General features: G+C 37.2%; 1 protein-coding gene across 1 annotated transcript in view; it reads left to right on the top strand.

Annotated features, from left to right (window-relative positions):
- The first annotated feature begins 1,729 nt into the window (after positions 1-1,729).
- brinp1 (bone morphogenetic protein/retinoic acid inducible neural-specific 1) overlaps positions 1,730-22,378 on the top strand; it is a 159,372-nt gene continuing 138,723 nt past the window's right edge. The window contains exon 1 of the mRNA XM_073839914.1: positions 1,730-2,008. The gene's annotated coding sequence lies outside the window, so the exon portion shown is untranslated. The remainder of the gene's footprint in view (positions 2,009-22,378) is intronic.

Here is a 22,378-nt window from a genome sequence, read left to right as displayed (position 1 = left end):
GAATATCACAGTGGATTCATCGATTTTACTTCCTATAAATGGTTCTTGGAGGTAAATGGTTCCAGGTCTTGGTCCAGGCTCTGGGTCTTATTATATTGGTGTGGGTCTTGGAAGCTTCTGCTTCTGATTTAATATAAATGCCTATGCTTGCCAGCTATTTTAAAGGCCAGTAGTCAGGCTTTTAACAGTGTTTTGTCTATAAATGCTATAGTAGATTTAATCTGTGGTTCAAAGCTTCGCATGAACTTAACTGAACCCATGTGGGATTTTTGGTGGATAAGGTTAGATGAATGTTCAATACAAGCTCTTAGCTCTGTGGATGGCATCTGTGGTGTGTTGTCAATAACCACAGACTTTCTTTAGCTCATTTTAAATAGGCTAACAAATTGTTTGTGCAGAGATGTACTTTGAATTAAAATGTATGTGGCAAAACCATCAAACACTGTTGAAACACGTTGAAACACTTAAAGGTTTTAAAAAGTGTGATAAAATCTGCATCATCTATCTTTAAGATTTTTTTCTATGCATAATAATGCTTCCTCCACTAAATAAAAAATTGTCTTGTCTGAGAAATATGCATAGATCAAGCACCATTTACAAGCCAAAACAGTTCTAATCAAATATGTGGGTGAATTTTAATGTGAGAGGAAGTACTATTATATATTTTTGGATATTATGGCTTGTATGGCTACAAACACAGCTTTTGGCTTCATAAAATGTTAATTGATGGACTGGTGTGGATTACTTGTGGATTATTGTGATGGTTTTTTTTTTTTTATCAGCTGTTTGAACTCTCATTCTAATGGCACCCATTCACTGCAGAGTGAGCTGGTGAGCAAGTGATGGAATGCTACATTTCTGATAAAGAAACATGTCTGCATCTTTGATGGCCTGAGGGGCAGTAAATTGTAAGCAAATTTTAATTCTGGATGAACTATTCCTTTAAAGCAAAGGACATCAGTAACAAACAGACGTTCATCCAAAACACATATTTTGCTTTAACGATAAATACAGCAAAACAGCTTTGCATTTTTGCTTTCATACTCAACAGACTTGCATTACTGGAAACACGATATTTGTTTGTTTTTGCCAACTGAGGGGCGGATGCAAATTATTTTCTGTCAGCATGTGACAGACGCTGCATATATTTAACCCGGAACAATCCTGTAACTGAGCGTGTTATTTCAGCACCACGGACAGTTCTCGAGCTCAGTTTGACTCACAGCTCTGAATGATTCCGTCTTTGTTTATCTGTTATGTGCGGACTTTATTACGCAATTGCAGATGCCTTTGTTTTTTACGCACTTGGTGAATTTAATAAAGAAATTCTGGACGAATAAAGTCCGAATCAAAAAAGCCAGTTTTTTGGGATGTTGCTCTTCTATCTGCTTTTTCTTTGGGTTTGTGATCGGATGAGAGATGCGTTCCTGTTAATGAACACACATTCTTGTCATTTTATCTTTTTCATCTTCTTGCAAAAAAAGTGGCATGTGCATACACGCACATTTACGCACATAGCCCAATAGAATACCGTTAACAAATAAAGTCAAATAATAAAACGCCAATTGTATTGCTAATCAAATAATGGGTAGAAATAAAGACGCGCTCTCTCTCTCTCCTCCAAACACTGGATGTGCTTCAGTCCCTCCCCTTTCTGTCTGCCATCACCCTCCTCTACAATCCAGTAAAGTGATGCTCGGCGCCTCCTCCTCGTTTCTCTCCGCGTTTCTCAGAAGCAGTCGGACTCTCCATCTCTCCATCCGGAGCTGCACTGCTGTCGGATATTTCCCCCTTAGCTCTGCTTTTACACTCGGCCGTTTCTCAGATGCTGCTCAGCGAACCGAACCGCCGGATTTCTCCCTCTTGAGTATGAGAGGGACCGATGACCCATCCGCACAGCAGAACCAGAGCCAGCAGCATGAGCCGCGCCGCCAGACCCGGAGCCTCAGCAGAACTTTAAAGCAGCGCGCAGCGTCAAATTCCCGACACACGGGAGAAGCAGTTTCAGGTGAGTCTTTAAGGAGCTTTTATTGAGCTGGAGGCTGAGTGTGTGAGCGATGGCTCGCTGGGCGCGTGTGAAACTGAATGTTGGAGGGATTTTACATGCAGCACTTCAGCTCCTGCGCGGCCGGTACGTGATGTTTCTTTAGGAGATGAGAGGGTCTCCTGCACGGATTTAAACTGGTCTGGGTTTGGACTGCAGATGCATGGCGAATGGAGTAACCCACGCGCGCGCGTGTGATCTGTTTTCAGTCCACGCATTGCTCATTGTTGCAAGTTTGCATGCGGATTGATCGAGATTTGATGTGTGTTTGGTGTGTTGGGCTGATGCTGTTTTTATATCTCTGCTGAGTCAACTCACAGCCTAAATGTCCATTAGTGCACAAAGCATAAATTAAGTCTCATCACTATTAGAGAATGACACCATATGTCTTCATAGAGGCTAAATGAATCATTCCGCTTTGCAGTCAGACATGTCTCTACTCAGCAACTGCACATTCAGGACAAACATGATAGCGAGAACACTGTTTTCTCCTTTGTATGCTTCCTGCTGCATCTGCAAAGTCAATAAACATGCACACTGCAGTAGAAAGCACAACACTCTCCATCCTCAGGCCTGAATCGCACCGGGGACGTGATGAAGTATATGAAGCGTTCACACTCGCGTTAAACTGGGATGCGTGGTGGCGAGGAGCGTGTGTTGCTGGTAAAAAGAGACCAAATTTTCCCGGCTCTGCCACAAACGGCGTGTTGAGGGCATGGAGAGGCTCAAAGCTGGAGGTGAACTTGTGTGAATGTGTTTCTGATGGTTAACTGTTGGGGGAGCTCTCGCACTTTTGCGCTTGATGTCAAATGTGACTTTGAAGCTTTTGGTAATTGAGTGATTATGATGGACACAAAGGCGCAGCCGAGAGTCCTAAAGAGTTTTTCCGGGATGCATCCCATTACTGGTGCAGTGAATCAAACCTGATCGATATGCACTTTTCATCTGGTCATATTATACAAAATTATGACGCCCCGTCAATTTTAGTGATCAGTCCACAGCATGCTTTTAGTGGCCCAATTTGGACTGTATGTCTGGAATGCTTTTCCCCCTCAGACCCTTATGCGTAATTGATTTGCATTAATAGCAAAATAACCATTTTGCATTATCCGAGCCATGCAATTTTATTCGCTCACTTGTGCAATAAATGCGCGCTAACCTAGGCGCACATGAATGTCTAATTAAGCACAAACAAGTCACACTTGTGACCGTTTGATAATGTCAGCAGAAGCTCTAGGCGACTCAGTGTCACTCACCCAATACAAACCGGTCCAGATGCGTGTCGCAGCCTGACGTTCGCCGTCGCACCTGCCGGTACCTGTTCTGATCGTCATTCACCAAGGCAAATAAAGGACGGTCTGCATTCAGAGCCTCTCTCTCAGCCCGTCTCGGACCACAGACGTGGAACTGTGGACGCTTGCTCTACACGCGGGCCAAGACAAGAATATCAACGACGAGGCTGCTTTGGCAGGGGGAATAATGAGCACTGTCTCATGCTGGCAGGAGTCGCATTGGCTGCCATGTGAAAGGGTGCAGCTGGGGGTCTTGGCGTCCTGGTTCTCAGGAAGAATCGTGGGCTACTGAACGCCTGCTTGTTTATTGTGCTGGTCTGTAGTGTCATAAAGATGACAAGGCTCAGATGCATCCATCAGCTCCGACTGATGTTTATGTGAAAGATGAGGTCATGATATGAGACTTAAATGTTGGAAATTAAGATTTTACTATGCGTAACAAACATGAATCCAACCGATGTGCACTGCAGTTTTAAGATACAGAGGAGAACGGAGCTACGTGTCACGCTTTTTACTGTAGTGAAGAATTATTTGCGAAAGTCAGAGTACAGAAACATTTTCACTGTTGTTGTCTAGGAATAAAATAAATAAATAAATAAATAAATAAATACACAAAAAATGCATTTTGTCACAACATATTGGGGAAGTACAATAACAGTTTCATAATTTTGAAACTTTCAGTGAGTAATTATCCAGTTATTGTAACTAAAACAATGACAAATTATCATTAGTAGTAGTATTAGTGGTAGCATTAGTATTAGTAATTGCAGTAGTAAGAATTAACAAATGATCATTGTGATTCCCCAGTTTTGCAAAAATGTAACAGTGTGACAATATGACTCCCAGGAAGTGACATAATTTAAAATGCTGACAACCATTTAAGTAGGCCTATCTATGAAAAAATGTATATGTTAAAGCTAAGGTGATGATCAGACTTAATGTTGATAAACAAATATTAGCATTCATACTAAATATGGATTTGTTATCCAACTCATGCATAACCAGTACTATTTTTAGGATATAGGGGAGGCTGGGGCAAGTTGTCACACTTTTTACTCCAGTAAATATTTACCAGAGTGGATTTATTTGTGAAATCCAGCGTACATACCTTGACTACCAAACATTTCCACTGTTATTATTCAGAAAAAAAAAAAAAAAAAAGACTTGTACAGTAACACAATATTAAATCTGATCATGGGGCATGTTGTCACACTGTATGGGGCCTGTTGTTACAATGGGAACCTGCCATTAAAGGTAAAACTCTCCCAAACATTTAGTTATGTCTTCATTTACAAGAATATATTATTGGAGAACATTGGTAACCAAACAGTTTTGGTGCACATTGACCTTTTTGTCCATTTGAAGGACAAAAACACTGAGATATTTATAAAAATATCTTCTTTCCTCCACAGAAGAAAAAACAACAAGGGAATGGTCATTTTGGGGTGAACTATTCCTTATTTTAAAGCAAAATGTAAACAGTCAAATAGTTACGCAACACAAAACATGACTAAATAACCTACTAAATATATGACCCTGGACCACAAAACCAGTCATAAGGTTATTATTATTATTTTTTAAATAGAGGTTTATACATAACCTGAAGGCTAAACAAATAAGTTTCTAACTGATGTATGTAAAAGGAAAATCTATAATTTTGACCCATACAATGTGTTTTTGGTCATTGCTACAAGTATACCCACACTACTTAAGACTGGTTTTGTAGTCCAGGGTCACATATATGATTGTATGATGATTAGATATGAATATGCACATTAGGTTTGTCATTATTACCCAGAGTCCTCTACTTTTATTGCCGAAGACACATCATAACTCCTGACTAGCGCGGCACATGTCATTACAGCATCACAGAGGCGAGAACGTCTCTGGTGTTCTGATTAATTCAAGACTTTAAGCAGATAATACCAGCACTTCTCTCTCCGGGATATGGTAATTGCGAAGCATGGTAAAAAGTCGATCTCTGGGTTTCAGTGATTTGAGTAATCTCAGAACACCTTGTGTTAACAGAAATTAGCTAGCTGCTAAAATTAGCCCGCTGATAATAATCCTTCTATGCTAATATGAAATCGGCACGGGGAACACTAAATGAATATCGCTGGATCAATTGATCTAGCTCGCAGAATTCATCTCAGCCTTGTAGCGTTAATATAAAGGCTTGAATCAAACATTTATGGGTCAAATATTAGAGAGATTCTCCAGTGACTTGAGCCGGTGTCATTATCAGTCGTCTTGGCAGGATTTGCACATCATTGTAGAGGATCTCCTTGGTATGTTTCATCATTGACGTTCTAAATGGTTATTGCTCTACTGTAGTTACCGTACTTATGCCTTTAATGTCATATGATAGAAGCTCAGCATAAATGCATGTCAATTTGATTGACTTCATGGGCATGAGAGATCTCAGTATAGAGATCGGTTCAGAAATCCTAATGCCTTCATAGGGAACTAAAGAAACACAACCTCATAAGTGAGTGATTTGAGATGCTCTACATAGGGAGCAATAATGTAAGCTGCACAAACAGATTTCATTAGGTGGCCATTTTGGGAATACTGTCATTTCAGTCATGCAAGTAAAGCTACTATGCAATTAAAAGAAGGAAATAATAAGTAAATAGGATTAAAATTACATTAAACATGATTCGTTTTATTCATATTACAAAATTAAATTGATTAATTGAAAATTGACATGCATTTATGTAATTACTTAATTTGACACAACTTTTTTCCCCGCTGTGGTTTCTGTAAGAAGGATATGCAAATTTTAAAAGTTATTTTATTTATTATTTATTTTATTTTATTTAATTTTCCTGAAACAGGGAATGCATATTACTATGCGTATATTAGTTCGTATAACATCAACACTTTAGTTGTGTTTGCTTACGTATGTTTATGTGTGTGTGTCAGTATTTTTATTTAATTTAATTAAAATATAAAAATTAATGTTTTTTTTTTCATTGGTATTTAGTATTAGTTTTTTAGTTTAGTTTGGTTTAAAAATGAATGCTAATACTATTAATATAATATATACTGATATATGTTGGCTGTGAACAACACAAACATAATTAGTGTTGCATGTGTATTTATTTATTTGAAAAATAAATAACTTTTTAAAATAATTTATTAAATTTTACATTACTGTTTTATTCTGTTTTAGCTCAATGTCTATGCAGTTCAAAGGCCATTTTCATATTCATACCGTATATAGGTCATGGTTATAATTTTATATCAGGTTGTTTTGTATTCATATTTAGTCACTTTTCAGTCAACAAACAATGTTTACATTTACTTTTATTGCTTGTATACATCATTAACCTTGTGTCTCCATTTTAATAATGTCCCTCATAATTTCTTAGACAACAGTGCATATTTTCGCTGTTGTCCCACTGGCTGATTGCATTCGATGTAAAATGTTCTTGTGACATTGTGAAGTATAATTTTATCTAAAATGCTTCAGTTCGTATTTCAGCCGCCTGTGAGAATTGTAACTAGATTGTTCTGGGCATAGGGAGTTTTTGATTAGGCTATTAAGTATATTAGCTGTTATGAAAGTGCCCAATCTGACTGTGGCATATCGACTATCTTCTGTTTCATATCATTTAATAATGTCTCTGGAATAAGTCTATCAGCAAAGCTGGAGGAAATATATGTACCGTTCTTTGAAGAGATGATCTGATTTGTACAATTATGAGTCAAACGACACTATAGACTAAAACTGCGGGCCAGTGTTATGAAAATAAAGTGAGGACAAAGCTGCAGTTAATTCAGTGGGGTTTTAGATCAAGTCACAGCATTGTATTATATGCTACACTTTTTTTTTGACATTTGAGAAAGCTGTAATCGCACATCGCTGTGTTGACAACTAACCGTCAGTGTGCGTCCAGCCGAGCACTTAGTACAAAGCTAAACAGAGATGCAGATTTGTCTTTATTATACAACAGTCAGTTCTGATCAATTCATTTGACTGGTGAAGTAAGTTTCAAAAGTGCTGATACACCATGGGTCAGAGTTTGGCTGGTTAGCATTGGTCAGTTAGCTGGTTGAGGTCACCGTTTGTTGTCGAAACGCATCGTTCTTCACTTCACTTTTACTCATTAAGGATGCATTAAATTGATAAAAAATTACAGTGAACACATGTATAATCTTACAAAAGATTTATATTAAAAAAAAAAAAATGCTGTTCACTTTTGAACTTTCTATTCTTCAAAGCATACTAGAAAATTAAATGTAGTTTCCACATAAATATGAAGCAGCACAACTGTTTTCAACATTGATAATAATCAAAAATCTTTCTCGAGCAGCAAATCAGCATATTAGAATGATTTCTGAAGGACCATGTAACACTAAAGAAAATTCAGCTTTGATCACAAGATTAAACAAGATACATTTTACAATATATTCACATATCAAAAATTTATTTTAAATTGTAATATTTCACAATTTGTAATGCATTTTCGATCAAATAAATGCAGCTTTGGTGAGCAGAAGAGACTTCAAAAATGTTAACAAATCATATTAAAGGGATAGTTCACCCAAAAATGAAAATTTGATGTTTGTCTGCTTACCCCCAGGGCATTCAAGATGTAGTTGACTTTGTTTCCTCAGAAAAACACAAACGAAGATTTTTTACGAAAAACCGGTGCAGTCTGCCATCCATACAATGGACGTGGATGGGCACCAAACCTTTAAAAGTAAACGAAAACATGCACAGACAAATCCAAATTACACCCTGCGACTCGTGACGATACATTGATGTCCTAAGACACGAAACGATCGTTTTTTGCGAGAAACTGAACAGTATTTATTTTTTTTTACCTTTGATATACAGCCACGTCCATCTGTCATAAGCACAAGCTCATCATCCGGCTCGTGACATGTGAACGCGCTCTGACGTAGAATACGCAAACGCCGTAAGGGGAAATCAGTGAAAAGTCCCGGGTGAGTTTGCGAAAGCAAACGTAATCTTTTAGCTTTAAATCGGTTTGAACAATCAGGATAAGCGCAAGTAATTACCATTTTGAATAGCCGCTATACCCACAGTCTGTGTGCTCTGTGTAAACAATGAGTGTTGTATACACGTGACAGATTGCTTCCGGCGTTTGTGTATTCTACGGCAGAGCGCGTACACATGTCACGAGCCGGATGCAAAACTCGTGCTCAGGACAGATGGACGTGGCTGTGTATCAAAGGTAAAAAATGATATAAATACTGTTCAGTTTCTCACAAAAAAAACGATCGTTTCGTGTCTTAGGACATTAATGTAAAGTCACGAGCCGCAGGGTGTAATTTGGATTTGTCTGTGCATGTTTTTGTTTATTTTTAAAGGTTTGGTGCCCATCCACTCGTATTATTTGGCTGGCAGACTGCACCGGTTTTCGTTAAAAATCTTCGTTTGTGTTCTGCTGAGTAAAACAAAGTCACCTACATCTTGGATGCCCTGGGGGTAAGCAGATAAACATCAAATTTTCATTTTTGGGTGAACTATCCCTTTAACCCTAAACTTTTAAACTGGATGTTACTCTGAGATGCCAGATAAGAAGAAGGTAGTCATTTTAATGTTCATTATGTGTGCCATATTGATTCTGCATTTGCTTCTGAAACAGTTCAGAAACTATCAAGCAAATGGATATATAATTTCTGAAAGGTCATTTGTCCACATTTGTTTTTTTTTGAAGCATTGCATAAAATTGTGCTGTTGTACTGAATATTATCAAATTCAGCAGTCCTCTTACACTCTTGCTCATGTTTTATGATTGTAAATGCAGTGGCACTTCAGTCTTTTAGGCTCATACATATGTTTAGGTAAAGGAAAGGAAAGGAGGTGACGTGAGGCCACTTTGTGCTCTGCATTTAACCCATCCAAGTGCACACACACAGTAGTGAACACACACACACACACACCGTGAACACACATTGCTGCGGCGCCCGGGGAGCAATTGGGGGTAAGGTGCCTTGCTCAAGGGACTCACCTCAGTCGTGGTATTGAGGGTGGAGAGAGTGCTGTACATTCACTCCCCCCACCTACAATCCCTGCCAGACCTGAGACTCGAACCTGCAACCTTTGGGTTACAAGTCTGATGATGTTTCTGCTCTAGAAATCATTAAGAAGTCATGAGAAATGAGATATGTTTGTTTGGAGCATTTCACTGCAGATTGTACTGTTTTGTAAACACAGAATTCACAAAGAGACTTCTGTTAAAATATGCAGTGAATCTGACAGCTACATCGCAAAGTGTAAGTAAACAATTGGGTGAAATTTTATGCATAAAGTATAATGCATTATACAGATATTCATAATGTAGGTTACAATGCATAACAGATCTTTTTAAAACTAATTGCAACTTATATGCATTATAAATGCATTATAAAAGTTGTTGTTTCCATGTTACAGCGAAATTGGTTGTTTGCTATGTTTTAATGCCTCATAGCCTACTTTCTAAAGGTGTAACTATTAATAGATAAGAAATATAATGTATTCACCCTTTATTATTTTTTTGCAGCTCAGTAGATAACTGTAAAACCCAGCATCCATCACTGTCACTATAACCAATAAATAGAGGAAGGGTGGGGCAAATACCGTCCAACCATTCTACTTGTACAACGACTGCCTACAACAATGGAGAAGTCAATATTACTGATTACTACTCTTTAATATTTAGTCAAATTCATAAAAATTAAATACTAGTAATACGTTGCCACCGTGAATGTTCAAAATCATAGCAAAAATGCTGGAAAAATGCTGTGCCACCAAAGCGTTTTCAAGCACCACCAGCTAGTAATTTTAAGAAGAGCACCTGCCATTTTTTTCAGCTGGCTTAAAACTCCTTGGTGCACACACATTACTGAATATTTTTTTGTTAGACATATGACCTATTAGACTTTTTGCATTTATGCAATATACTGGAGCACAAACCTGAAAAATTAGACTAGAATTGGTGGACATGCAATTTGCGTAGCTGAAATTCATAGGCGGGGATTATTCTAACTGTGAATGAGCGTGCATGAGCGCTGTGTGTTTGTGAGTCCAGATGAGAGTTTTCGGCAAGGTCTGTTTTACGTGCAAATTGCTCAGAATTTACTAATACATTTATGCAAGTTGCATTAATGAGGCCCTATGTTTTTAAAACAAATACTCATGTGCAATAGCAGAGGGCGTTAATATTTTTTTTTCTCATTCAATGACATTTACTGACATGCCTTAAAGAAGCCACCCCTTAAAAACAATAATTTCAGACTTAGCAGCAGAGAAAGGGTTAAAAATAATCATTTTGACACTTTGTGACTAACGTTATAATTAAACCTCAAGGAAGCTATTTAAAAAAATCCATGTCAAGACCTCTCTAAATGCTGATTACATGGTTCTGAGAAGGGAAGAGCATGGTCCTTCATGGATGACCGAGTGCCCGGTGACTGTTTTTGCCTGATCTTCATAAATTATTAAAAGCCATGGTCATTTGCAGTGATTAACCTCCATAATTCATACAATTATGTAATGAAAGGGCTGAATGAAAGGCTCCGCCGTGGCCCCCAACTGCTTAGGCGGTGGGGGAAACACTCGTGACAGAGAAAACCTCTGTGCTCGTGCTCGACTGAGGCCCACCAGCTGCTTCAACCTCGCCGCTGCCAACGGAGACCGCTGGGATTATTAATAAACAATGGCAACCTGTAGGGGAGAAGAGGTAGATGTGGTTTGCCAGCTGGCTTGACTTCACCTCAGCGTCAGTGCTTTTTCCCAACTGGAGTGGCGAATGGCTGCCAGCGAGCTGGAAAACGAAAGGGCATGAGGAGACATCGCACACATGTGTCTTTGCTACTGTAGTGCTGTAGAATTAACGGATTAGCAAATGTGGAGACTTCCGTGGTGAATTGTTTCCAATTGTATAAGCCTTCATTCCATCTTTGACAAGACCAACTGGTTTCCATATAAAGATTTGCTCAGCTTTTGGTAGATTTGAAGGGACTTTAAGATATCTGATCACCTGTGCTAAAAGCATGTTGAATTACATATGCATATGGGTGATATAGGCAGAAACTGGATATATTAATGAACTAAGGAATTACAAATTCTCAATTGCAAAAATGTCACACTTTTTATTGTCTAAAATGTTCACTTGTCTTTTATTAAATTCTGTCCATGTTGTAAACAGTGCACAAAATAATAGTAAGTTGTGTAATAGTCACTGTCATATACTCAGGTGACCAATACTCATAAGTTTACCTCGATACCACTTTGATAACCTACAATCAGGTATCTCTACATCTAAATGGTAATGGTTTCCTCTCGGCTCTATTATTTCCCTGCCAGGCTGGTTGGAGACGGTTTAATGTACCAGGGAGAACAGCCGTGACTCAGCATAATAAAGCAGCGTCAAGTATCCTCTCCACAAAAAGTCCCAGATCCGCTCACTACCTGCAATTACTCTGTGACTGACAGCACCTTCGACCGAGATTTACATTTTGCTTTAAAGCGAGCAAGACTTATAATTGAGTCTTAACAGTAGATGTTCCTAGATCAGAGGTCACTGAGAGGCGAACTGTTATCGGAAACCACTCAAGAAAAGAGAACAGATAAAAGCAATAAAGCACTCATTGTGGTTTTTTGTCCTGCACCAGTGCCAGGAGTCATCCCCTGTTTTCTTCAATTTATGTAGAGAGAGATGCTTTGGAGATATTCACCCAAAGAAGGAATAACAAAGGCAATCTTTGCCACAGTCAGGCTGAATGTAATTGATTAATTCAGCCAAAAACTATCATTCTGTAACCGTTTACTTTCCTCTGTATAACTTAAAATGAGATATTTAGCAGTGTTTGTGCTTCTGTTTTTTATTCCTTTTTACACAAATGATGATTATTAAACAATAATTATTGATTAATAAAGATTTATTTTAATCCAGTTTCTAGCACAATAGTATGTTATGAGTTCAAAACACTTTTACCATAGTGCTTGATTTGTAAACTAAGACAATTTAAGTATTGCAAAAAGTAACTTTTTAACTTTTTGGACTAGAAGAAGTTTATCTTTTTTGCATTAGTTGCTTCAAACCCAATCAAAAAGCACCTTCTGGAATCACCTCACAAGGTCCTTAACCAGCAAGTAGCGCTTCAAGATGTCTCCTTTAGTACAATTTAAGGTTTGCATCACATAAACATCTCTATATGTATGGATTTTCTGATGTAGGAAAATTGCTCTTTAGTGCACCCGGTATAGCATTATTAGCGATATAGTCCGAAATTTTTTGTATGCGTTTTTTTCACATTCATCATCCTTTCCTATCAAGATGCTTGCTATGGATACGAAAACAAAAAATTTAAACTGATCTGAATTTTTTAATGACGGATGAAAGTTTCAGAGGCACTGTGTAAAAATGATTGACACAACATGAGGTCGTATTTATTTTTTAACGTGCAAAAATTTGTCAGTGTGCAGTGACCTTTACACTTGTAATTTACAGCACTTGGATACAAATCCCATCACAATAAAAGAGCTCAAAGAAGCAAGATAAAATAAATGTGTTTTATCGCCTGTTTTAGACTTATGTTGTTTATCGTTGATGCTTCAAATGCAATAAAGCAGTAACTGTTTAGTGCCACTCAATGGACATTTAATATTCAAACTGCAGTGATATATATTAAAAACCAATGTAATAAAATGTTGGCAAATTCACGTTTATCTGTTTCCGATAAAACTGGACACACTTTTAGAGCCATGTGCAAGACTTGGAGCTTAATGGATTCAATCAGAAATGTCCCTATAGTTGAAATCTGTTTATAATTAATACATATGAATTTGTACATATGTCCCACTGACATTTTTCATTTTCTAAAAAAAATCATATCTTTCCATAAATATTTATACAAAAAGCCACTTTATAGCAGAGTTTCTCATGAGGCCAAGTTGGAAAGTTGCATATGACGTATTTCTGCTCCTATACAAGCGCCACCTACTGTCAGAGAGTGACTTTGCATATTCATTCATCCTGTGTATGGTTGATGAAAAATAAGCTAACATGCATTCTAAAATTCTCATGATCACATAATAACGTATCTATAATTATTTATGGTATGTCAAAGAACTTACGATAGGAATAGCGTGCATGGTCATTACGGTAATATTCCAGTATTACAGAATACCTCTAATCAAATGCTATTTTTGTCATTCTGAGGGCTGGCAGTATGATTCACTGACCCTGAAATGCAAAACAGAAGCTTAGACATTTTTATTTTGTCTTTCAGAAAGGACTGAATGTTAGAGTTTGTAAATGATGAAGAATGTACATTTTAAGGTGATCTATTCTTTGACATGCCTGCAAGAAATATCTCGAAATAATGAAGGGTCACAAAAACAGTCTTCTCGCATAATATATTGCCTTGGCCTCAGGCTAGTTAATATTCTGTCTTCATCTGGCCTTTGGATGAGCCCTCGATATCGCTCCATTGTAGTTCTGCTGCTTTTAAGCCGTTCACAGACAAGCTTCAAAGTGGAGGAGGCCGAAGCTTCACCGAATGTTGTTAGTCTGTTTTTCTAAACTAAAGTGCAATATCAGCTCGGAAAGAGAGAACAGAGGCAGAGGGAGAAGTAAAAAGCTTTCGATTTGATCCGCTGGGACCAAAGCGGTGACGTGAGAGCCCCGGCTGAGCTGCGACTGCGGCAGTGTGCTTGATTTCCCCATAATTACCCGGAGTATTTTTGCCCTCTGTTTCTGCCCCTGCCTCCGTCGAATGGAGCAGCTATTCTTTAATCTTGTCACTTCTCAGGACTATGGAAGTGGGCTTTGGAAGTACCTATTAGAGGAAGGAAATTGCACAGGGCTCTCCCTTTGGCCCTTCCGGATGGTTTGAGAAATGAAGAAAGAGGGGGTCATGGGAGAGAAGGAGTGCTGGACTAAAAGCGTGGAGAGACTCTGACGGCACAGAACGCCCCAAGTGACGCTATTCGCCGCCATCGTCCAAATGTGGATTCGGAGAAGAGTAGAGACAATGAAAGAAAGGAGCACATGCAAAAATAGCTTTTTCTACAGAGTATTTTGTTTTTAATCTAAACATCCTTAAAACATGTTGCCTTAACTTTAGAAATTAAACTGTGTAAGATAAGACTTGTTGTTAAAGAGTATAATGATTTGAATAGATTTTTGTAGTGAAAGTGAACATAAAAAAACATGATTTTTTTTGTGAATGTAGAGTAAATGTCAAAATACATGTTTGTTTATGCAGTGATTGTACAGTGAATGTCAAAAATGTTTTTTTTTTTTTTAAATTTTATTTAGCAGTGAATGTAGAGTAAACGTCAAAATCTTTTCTTTCATTTTTTTTTTTTTTTCCAGTGAATGTGGAGTGGACATATAATGCACTCCTGTTTTTTTCTTAATAACACAACATGGCATATTTAAAGACCTTATGCATCAAAGTGGACTTTTTATATTGCGATAGAGTGTGAGAGATAATTTATGAGATAATATGGAACTTATAGACACGCTCACTTGACACTTTATAAATGTTGTTGAGCCAAAATCACTGTGCCAAGTCTTCTGTGCTTTACAAGCTGAGTATTAGCTAGTGAGCCAACATCAGCTTTATAGAGACCCTACACAAGCTTTATTATGGTCATCTTAAAGACGAGATAAAATGGATGTTGTATCCAACTTTACTACCAATTTGTGGCATATTTCACAGATTGGGACTTTATATAATCCATTGGATGTTCTTTGGAATGACCAGTAACAAGATAAATATTTTGATGCAAAGCGATGGTGCCAAGTTGAGCTAAAATTCAGTATAACCAAACTATTATTAAAATTGATGAATTCCAGTTTTAAGGATGCATTGTGGTATGCATACTTATAACTGTAAATTATTTATTTAGTTGCTGATAATGTAATTCTTGCCATTTTCAGGTATCGTTCTTGGACGAACTCCTCCTAGAGATTTATTCTAATCTAATCTAAAGGCCCATGTGACGTTAAATTGTGAAAGGTGTGTCTGTGGCGACACACCTGACTGATTTCAATGTTTCGCCATGAAACAGGAAATTGTTATAACTCAGGCATACAATGTCTGATCTGCCCCAAACTTCACATGTGTGATAACGCTCCTGACCTCCTCATTGGCTCATAATCATAGCGCCACCTGTTAGCAACGGTTTTACACTAACTTAAACAAGCAATGTCCAATCTGCAACAAACTTCACAGGTTTGGTATAAGTTCTGGCCTGAAGACACCTAAAGGCCAATATTCAGATAAAATCATAGCGCCACCTGTTGACAGCAAGATATGTCATGTCTTACACTAACTTAAACATACCAAGGTCAATCTCCACCAAACTTCATATGTTTAATAAAAGTGCTGGCCTGAAAACTTCTACATGCCAATAATAGCGCCACCAGCTGGCAGCAGGAAGTTTGGCACATATAAATGACTTTGACATATTCCTCCTATATGTTCTATATTAAAAGCATACTGTCCATCGTTCGCTCTTTTCCTAAAGCCACCGGTTGGCGGTGAGCCTTGGTGTGAGGGCCCTTTCATCGTTTGCTTTCAGCTTTAATATTAATATTAAAATTTGTGATGGATAGTTGTTAGTTTGCATTGTGGTAGTAGTTGAGGTACTGAATTACATGAGAACGTGACATTTGTCATGAAAATAATGCAACGTCCAAAAAACATGCTTCATTCATTCTTCAGGCAAAATGTATTTTTTGCTTTGATTTTGGAGAGAAATCTCATTCCTTTGAGAATCAGCAAAGAACGCAGTTTTCAACATATTACTTGAGTTTGCTATTAAAATGTGCAAAAAATTCCCCTTCATCATCTCTAATACTGAATTACGATGTCATTACAAACTTTTAATTTCACTTTATTTTTAAAACTGGGTTAGTGTGCTTGCTTTAGGCTTTGAAGTGTGAATTGAGTGGTTTTGGCTTGTGATAGTGTATCTGGGCGAGAGGTTTGGGCTGTTTGTGCCTTGGCCCACTGTTGGCAAACAGCAGCGTGCGGTTCACATACTTCACACAATCCGACATTCAAGACAGGCATGTTTCTGTGCTGTATTTGACAAGCACAACCCTGCTGATTCAGCTGCGTGTGCACACACACGCACACACATCTGTGTTGCAGGCAGATCATAAACTATCACATCAACGCTGTGTATTTGTGGCGGTAATGATTCGGTGAGCTCAGCGGAGGGTAACGCTGACTTTACCGCAGTCAACAAGAACCAGAAAATATTTCAACCCACAAACCTGAACCAAAAACTGTTATTCAGCCTGAATTGTCTACTCGACATTTTTCACATGCAAAGTGCACTAGAATATTGAATACTTTAACTGTAAATTGCCTGAAAATGCAAGTGTTGTGCAAATCTAGTTATGACCCTTTAGCGCAAACGGTTTTACACTGAGACATTCAGTATTAGGCCTACGTTAAAAACTCATTACCACCTCAAATTGGATAATCTGTGTGTTCGTGTTTTCTAAATAGTTATATTCAAGCTCACAGCTTTTAGTTTCATACCAGAAGTGTGTTAATTTAAATAAAGCTTTTGGATCACAGCTCATGGGGTTTAGGGGTCAATGCATGGCCATTTATTATAGCTAATAAATACTTATAGAGTAAATTCGGCTCTCGTTGCATTTGCATCGAGTTTACAATATTACTCTCCTGTGGCACTTGAATAATTCATCGTTTTTCCCTTTCAGTATCTATAAAACATCATGGGTAAACCTCCAGGCATTAAATGTGTCCTGAGATGAGCGGCATTACTGATATCTCTGTCGTGAGGACTAATTGCACAGCTCTTTAAATTAGTGTGTGTCTTTGATTCTCTCTTCAGGGTTTTATAAAGATGATTAGGCTCTAGGGAGTGTGTGGAGACTCAGTGTTCAGCGGTGCAGGGGTCATGCGCCTCTATTTTAGGCTGTAATGGAGCGAAACTTTAAAGTATGTCAATGCGAGTGGTGTGCTTTGAATCCGTGTATTATAAATCGATGCTGGAGAAATCAAAACTGCAATAATTGTGGCTCTCAGCTGTGCCAAAGGTGGATGATGAGGTAAAGTTTTACATATTGTTATTGAACTATGATTCGATTTTCAGCATCATTATGCTTGTCTTTAGTGTCACATGATCATTTTAATATGCTGATTTGCTTATTATGAATGTTGAAAACAGTTGTGCTGCTTCTTCTTCTTTTCTTTTCTTTTCTTTTTTTTTTTTTAGAAATCATGATGCATTTTCTTTTTCAGGATTCTCTGATAAATAGAAAGTAAAAAAAAAAAAAAACATTATTTAAAATAGAAATCTTCTGAAACATTCTGAATGTATTTACTGTCACTTTTGATCAATTAATTGTGCCCTTGATAAAAAAAAAAGTCTTCATGAGTTTAATTAATTACTTAAAAAATATCAAATAAGAATAAAAATCTTATTATGGTTTTTATGGTTACACTTTAAGGTGTTGTTTTTACAGTGTAATTATGTAAGTACTATGTAATATTAACAATACATTATGGCTAGGATTAGTTGTAATCATGCATAATTTTCTGTCATTACTACATTTATTTAATAAGAACACTGTAAAATAAAGTGTTTACCTTATTGATACTAATTTAAATTGGTCTATTTTACCCAATATTTGTGTGTGTAGTGCTCATTTACACTATATTCATTAATTAATCATTTTATGTTTTTATTTACCAGCTTGTAAACCTGTTGCATTCCTTTCAGGCAAAATGAATCTTTGCCTGCAAAGCTAGTTGCAAGAATGTGAGCAGAAGTCTTAGAAATGATGACACAAATTCAGTAAAGTGTGTCTAAACGGTTGACTGGAAGTGTATTTGATTTTTGACCCAGAGAACAGATATTAATACGACCTTTACATCTTACTAGTAATTGACTGGAGCCTCCTGTGACATGATTTAGATTGGATGCCGCTCACATACTGTATACATTACATATGGAGTATGACACCTGATATGGAAGATGCAGGTCTGCTACATTTACAGTCTGAGCAATCAGCATGTGTGATCTAGTAGTGTAAGTGCGGGCCAGTGGAGCATGAAATACTTGCTTCATTTGGTAAATCTGCTTCTTCTGCCGAGTCTAGCGCCGTCAAACTTTATCACTCTGCTATTGACCTTGTCAAAGCTGAGAGGACTCTTTGCGTTCCTGTTCCTTTTATTGGCGGTTAGTGTTTACATCTGCCACAAAGTCAAGCCAAGCTGTCTTCATAATCATATTTGTCCTCATTTGAAGAAGAGATGATTATTATTACCATGGGAGCTCTTGACACCAGGGTAATCGCTGCGCTGAACTGCATCCAGCTCTCGGAAATGCTTCCAGACGCTCCGGAAGAGTGAAAAAATGCAGGAATTACTGTGAGGACTTTAATTATGATGAACCTGAACAAACAGTCTAATCAATAATGGATAAGCCAATGAACTCAGCTACTGGAGATTTCTGGACTCGCAAATCAACGGAATATTAAAATTGTAATGTTCCAGATTCAAAGTTCAGCTCTATTGGCAGCATTTATGGCAAAATTTTAACTATTAGAGGAAATTATTCTGACATGGTCACAATGGAAGTCTGTGGGCCAGAGTTTCAGAAAGAGAAAAATGTGAAGTTTATATTGTTGTAAAAGGACATGAATTAAAACTCATTCGTTATTTGAGCTGTGAAGTTTCTAAATTGCTTTTTAATAAGTTCCAGGTTGGTGAATGTGTGGTTTTACATCATCAATATAATTTATGTGGGTGAATTTCACTCTTTGTAAACAATCCTTTTGTAAATTACCAGCATTACATGGTAATGACATGAAAGTAGACAGAGTGGATAATTACGGTATATCATTTTACACAACTTTACGCCAGGGGTGGTTCCCTTATGTTTAGATTTTATATTGATAATTATTTTAAAACAAGTCAAATTTTGTTAAAATACTATTACTTTTCCTCATGTTTTCATTGATTTATGATTTTTGCCCACTGGTGTGACAAAGGATCTAAGGATTATTCTTGAATGTTTTAAGTATGTAAAATAAATAAAGAATATTTAAAAAATGTATTAAGCTCTTAATAAAATTACTTTCATTAGGCTTGTACATCTTGATGTTTTCAAGTACTTAACTGTATAAACTAATAGTGTAATGTAACTTAACTTAACTAATTAATTCAATAAAAAAGTTTACAGTTCCACTTTGTATTAGGTGTCTTTAACTATTATGTATTACATCAAAAATAATGAATTGTTTGGTACAATGCACCTATTGTGTTCATGTTATATGTGACCCTGGACCACAAAACCAGTCTTAAGTAACATGGGTATATTTGTAGCAATAGCCAAAAATCTATTTATTTATTTATTTTCTTTATTTATTACACTCTCAGATTCCAGATTTTCAAATAGTTGTATCCCAGCCAAATATTGTCATATATTGCCAAACATATGTCATATATTGCTTCCATATATCAATGGAAGTCTTATTTATCCAGCTTTCAGATTATATATAAATCTCAATTTTGAAAAATTGGACCTTATGACTGGTTTTGTGGTCTAGGGTCACATATTGCAAATACAAATACAACAATTTGGTGGTCTGGTTAGGTTTAGATTAGGTTTAAGGGTTAAAGGTAGAGAATTATTTAGACATGGTATTTAGAAAGGTATTTTTAAACACAATGTACAATGTAAAACATGTATGCACAAAAGTGCATTGCATTAAATTATTAATTAAAATGTAAGTATAGCCTACTTGTATATAGTAGTTAAAGATACTTAATATAAAGTGGGCCCGCTTTAATAAACAAGAAACAAACAGCTGTCATACTAGACTCATCAAGATGTCAGCAAAACATTCAATCTTGCAGGAGAGAACAGATTAAGGCTGACTGTAGTCTTCAATATGAGTTATTAATGCTTATATAACTCCAGCATATGCTTTTTTTGTCACTTTCATGCAGATTTGGAAGTGCGAGTTAAATTAAATCAAACCACTGGCTTGCTTCATGTATATTCATGAAGTGAAATCTGCCAGCGTGTAAGTGTGGCATATTTCACCTAAAGGTGTAGATCCACGGTGAGCGGCCTGAGCTTGCGCTACCATCTGCCTGCCGTCCCAGAGGAGCTCTGATTTATGGAGCGCGCCGCTTCGCTCTCATCCGCTCGTTTCCCTCAAAATCATGCTTAAATAAGAACAATGGGCCGGCTGAGTGTGTATTAAAGGTCCGGTTTAAGCGGGAAGGATTGAGCCACACATTGAGACGCGTCTGAGCATGGGAGGGAAGCGAAATGAAGGATAAACAGCATGCCATGTGGAAATTAGGTCAGACTGAAAATAAAGTAGCAGCCAGATCGAAGCTCCTCTTCATGACGCACCAGAGGTCCCGTCCCACGAGAGATCTACATCTGTTCACCGCCCGCCGCTAATAACAAATACACTCACAGACGGCACAAACTTCGGTCGTGGAAGGTCGAGGCCGCATGGCGTCGCTTCGAAAGAAGTCAGCGAGTAAAAAGTGCTGGCCAAACATTTTCTCCCATCGTATTTTTAGGCCACCGCCGTGATACACGGCCGACGGAGCGGGACAGTCTACGAAACAAATGTCAGCTTGTGAAATTCCAGCGTATTACACGGCGAGCAGAGATGACAGCGCTGCTCTTTCTGGCTTGAAAGCCGAGTTTTATAGGGCAGGAGTAAACGACTCATCCATCTCAGACTCTGATAAGCAGGGCAATTTCCAGCCAATATTTGCAGTGATAAACTATGCCCTGCTGGTTCAATTTGAGACGCCTACGTAGAGCATGACTGCCTGGTTACACTAACTAGTCCAACAGAGCTAAGGTGGCCCTACAGGGAGATACTAAACATGCTTAAATCTAAATAAGCACTGTTAAATAGGCCTTGTCTTTTATTTATTTATTTATTTGTTTCTGTTTGTATCCTAGGCTTCTGTTGAAAGGTTAAAAAGTGAAGTACTGCAATTTGTGTGGCACCAAAATACATTGAATGCAAGCCTGTGCAAAACTGGCCTGAGAACTGTTTGTATTTGCATTACTAGGTTTTTGCTACTACAGTTTTGCCTGTATTACTAAGGAGTCACTACAGTGTGTGGATGCTGACATTTAGCGAATTGCAAATGGTTGCTAGGTGCCTTTTTCCTGTTTGGTGTATAAAGAGTCCCTCTTCAAGTTTACTTCACTTATTTATGTTTGTATTTCAAACAGTGTGAAAAAAAAAAAAAAAAAAAAAAAAAAAAAAAACGTGCACTTTAGCATCACTTATGAATCACTTATAATGGAAGTAATACACTATATTCTTAAGTGTGAACTAAATGTATTGTTTTCAGACTCTTAATTGCATATCATTACTGCGTGTATTGCAGTCTAAATTAATATTAAATGCAATAAGCTGATTTCCATAGTGCTTTCTGACCCACTGAAGTAGGATTAAGTAAATCTTTATATGCAATTACTTCTAGTGTTTGAAATATGGTTAAAGTACTGCTGAATGTACTGACAAACATTTATGGTGAACTAAAATATACTTTAATGCCATTTCTATTGAAACTTGTATGCCATGTATTTAAATACATTTGTCATAAGTTGCAATGTATTACATATACATAAGTATTTTACATGTGCTTTAGAATGTTAATAAACATGTAAAAATAAGTGTACTTCTCTAAAGCATGTTGAAAGAGCATAAAAGCATAATGATTTAACATGCTCTTTGAAATAAACTTTACATTTAAAAATAAAAAGTGCATAAACGTGCACTAAGGTGTTAAGAAACATAGTCATGGAAGTGTTTCTCTTTAAGTACACTAAAGTGGCATTATATTTTACTAGTGTTATACTAAATTCAACAAACAAACAAAAAAAACAATACTACTACAAATATTTAAATAATCTAAATGTGAGCCATGCTGAAAGTGAAGCTTGATCCAAACTCACTCAAACCATTGAGTGAAATGTTGACGTGCAAGCCTGCCCAAGAAAACAGAAGACTTTTTTAAACATCATCTCTCGAATGCG

Source organism: Garra rufa, chromosome 5 (assembly GCF_049309525.1).
Source record: "Garra rufa chromosome 5, GarRuf1.0, whole genome shotgun sequence".
Classification (NCBI taxonomy): Eukaryota; Metazoa; Chordata; class Actinopteri; order Cypriniformes; family Cyprinidae; genus Garra; species Garra rufa.
Note: the sequence above shows the minus strand (reverse complement) of the source record. Positions and strands in the feature narration are given on the sequence as shown.